The 3,178-nt window shown below is 44.5% G+C and overlaps 1 pseudogene; it reads right to left on the bottom strand.

Moving 5' to 3' along the window:
- Nucleotides 1-325: 325 nt before the first annotated feature.
- On the bottom strand, nucleotides 326-1,810 carry LOC101726755 (ADP-ribosylation factor 1 pseudogene; annotated as a pseudogene).
- Nucleotides 1,811-3,178: the final 1,368 nt, after the last annotated feature.

Here is a 3,178-nt window from a genome sequence, read left to right as displayed (position 1 = left end):
GCCCTTCTTTTTCTTTTTTTCTTTTTAAAAAGTTAAGAGACTTTATTCTAATAGCTATAATTACAGTGCTTGTTGAAATGAAAACTGAAAACAAGTATCAAAATGGTTGATTACTAATCGTGTTGTGAAAGCAGTAAGAGGTTCCACAACACCAAATAAACCAGTTCTGAAGTTTCCCCAAGATAAATTTAACAGCTCCAGTTTCTTCAGTGTTTATCAAAATACAAAAGAAAAAAGTAGAAGTCATCTTTTCTGATGGCAAATCGGACCCTTACAGGTTGAGGGAGGAAGCTTCTGACCAAGCCATGGAGACAGCTTCTGGCACTTGGGACCACAGAGTCGCACGTTTGCCACATGAGAGGAAAGCAGAGGGCGGAGAGGAGGAAGTGAGGGGAAGGGGGTTCTGGCTCACTTCTGGTTCCGGAGCTGATTGGACAGCCAGACAGTCCTTCATAGAGCCCATCCCCACTGGTGGCACAGGTGGCCTGAATGTACCAGTTCCTGTGGCGTAGAGATTGCAGCCCCAGCTTGTCTGTGATTTCAGCTGGGTTCATCGCGTTGGGGAGGTCCTGCTTGTTGGCAAACACAAGGAGGACAGCATCCCGGAGCTCGTCCTCAGCCAGCATCCTCATGAGCTCCTCACGGGCCTCGCTCACATGCTCTCTATCGTTGCTGTCCACCACAAGGATCAAGCCTTGGGTGTTCTGGAAGTAGTGGCGCCACAGAGGCCGGATCTTGTCTTGGCCACCTACATCCCACATGGTAAAGCTGATGTTCTTGTATTCGACGGTCTCAACATTGAAACCTATGGTAGGAATGGTGGTCACAATCTCACCAAGCTTCAGTTTATAAAGAATCGTCATCTTCCCGGCAGCATCCAGGCCCACCATGAGAATTCGCATTTCTTTTTTGCCAAAGAGGCCCTTGAAGAGGTTCGCAAAAATATTCCCCAACCTTGGGGACTCTTGGAAGTAACACTGGCCAGAGACCTCAGCGGTGGCTGCTCCGAGCCAGGCATTGTTTTTGCTCCCACCTTGCCCTTCTTTTTCAAGAATGCTTTGGCTGGGTGCTTTGCATTTCTATGTACATTTGAAGGTCAACTTGTCAATTTCAGAAAAATTAACTGTGATTTTGGTAGGAGTTGCAGTGAACCAACTGGAGAAGCACCACTGCCTTAACAATGTTGCCATCCGTGCATGGAATATCTTCCCATGTATTCAGATCTTTCCTGGGCTTGTGCGCAGCCCAGCCATTTGTATTCTTTGCACTTTGCAAAAACCCTTGGAAATGTCTCATTCTTACACTTTTCCTTTTCCATTTTTTGGTCCACTTCTCATTTATCTCAGCTATTACTACTATCTCAGGAGAACTGGATGTTGTGTGATGTTAAACAATTGCTATTGATTGTTTCTGACAAATTCCTCTTGGGGAAAAGCTGTTTTGAGTCAAGTCAAATAAACACTCAGTTTTAGAATAGAGTTTTCCTGGAAACTGCCAGATACAGTAAATGATAGTTCTTTGAGAAGTGTTTTTTTTGGGTTCCCAAGCCCCTCCTGCCCCCCACAGGGGGTGCTGGGCTGAGGGTTTTGTCCTTGATTGTGGAGCTGTTTGCCCTCTGGGCTGCCTCTGAGCTGAGAAGGGGTAGGGATGGGGTGCAAAGTCCACTGTGCTTCTGGACACTCAGCCATCTTATTGGTAAGTAACTAAACACTCGCCTTTGGTCGACATCCAGAGTTCTGTCAAGGGCATGTTTGACAGTTTTGTCAATGTTCTCATCACTTTTGCTTTTCAGAGTTTCCCACTCCCTCATTCCCCCTAACTCCCAGTGCCTCCTCTCTACCTCTATCCTGCCTTTCATGTTTGAGCAAATCACTTCATGCCTCTGAGCTTGTCTCCTCCATTTGAAAAAAAAAAGAGGAGATAATAATTATTCCTCAGAGAACTGTAAAGAGCAAATTACACCAGGAAAAGTACAGCAGGGACACAACCAAGAGTGCACTGTTGTGCCCCTTGTCAGCCAGGCTGTGCTCCTTTCTGTCCTGTTGCTGTCAATCCCACTCTTTAACCTCCCCTAGTACGTGGATCCACCCCATTGCTGTTGATTCACAAGTAGCTCATTACTTCAGAAGGTACTGATTCCTGACAATCCCTTCTCTCACCCTAGAGTGGAAGAACTGGGCAGAAGCCTGTGTTTGCCTTCAGTGTGGAGCGAAGGCTAAATCAAGAACTTGAGGCGAAGTGTGAGCAAGTGATGTGCCTAAGATTATACCGCTGATCATTTATAGATGCAGAATCGATTCCTGACTTACTATTTCCATCCTGTTGCTCAGCATCCCCAAAGCCAAGGGCGAGGAATAACAGTACTTTTGGAACAACTGTTTTTCATGTGTTTTATTTTTAGGTACAGTGGAGAAAGGTAGGTAATCTGACCCAAAGCCATAACATAAAAATATTGAATTTAGAGTTAAAGCATTACTATCTCCTATTTTATAAACATAAGCAAGAAACTTATTTGATTTCAGGAAAAATCCTGTTTAATTGATTTATTATAGGCTGCAGACAAGATCAAGCCATCTTTACAAAGCCAAGTAAGAAATTTCACCAGAAATCTATGCTGTTAGATAAGTTTCCAAGGATCCTACCACTTGTGTCCTTTCAACCTATAAAGTACAAATCACTGCCCTAAAGCCCATGTGATTAATAGACAGTCGCCTTTGGAGCAAGTGCGACACTTGTTTGGCCTTAATTCATTGGTTTTCATGCTCACCACTAGTGCTGTTTGTGCCACACTTTCCTGTTAAGCATATTCCTGTTTGCTGAATATTTCTTGGAGTAAATTTACTTATTTATTTATAGTTCTCAGGATTGAACCCAGGGCCCTGCACATACTAAGCATGCACTCTACCACTGAGCTACATCCTCAGCCCCTGGGACAGTGGTGGTGAACCTATGACACATATGCTGCAGTGGGCTGTTTGTACCATTGAAAGCTCTAAAGGTTTCCTGTCACTGTCCTGGGATAAGTTTTTCAGGAATAGTGTGAAGGTAGTAGGTTTTCTGGGCTCTCGAATAGCAGGAATGTGTCTCTGTTGTCTTCTGGAATGAATAACTTAACTGCCCAGACACTTGGATAGCAAACATGTCCCCTTCTCAGGAGCAGGCCTAGTTTCACTTGTTC

This window comes from Heterocephalus glaber, unplaced genomic scaffold, assembly GCF_053883595.1.
Source record: "Heterocephalus glaber isolate CG9 unplaced genomic scaffold, H.glaber_assembly_v1.0 deba00001454, whole genome shotgun sequence".
Taxonomy (NCBI): Eukaryota; Metazoa; Chordata; class Mammalia; order Rodentia; family Bathyergidae; genus Heterocephalus; species Heterocephalus glaber.
The sequence above is the reverse complement of the archived record's forward strand: the minus strand, read 5'-3'. Positions and strand labels throughout refer to the sequence as shown.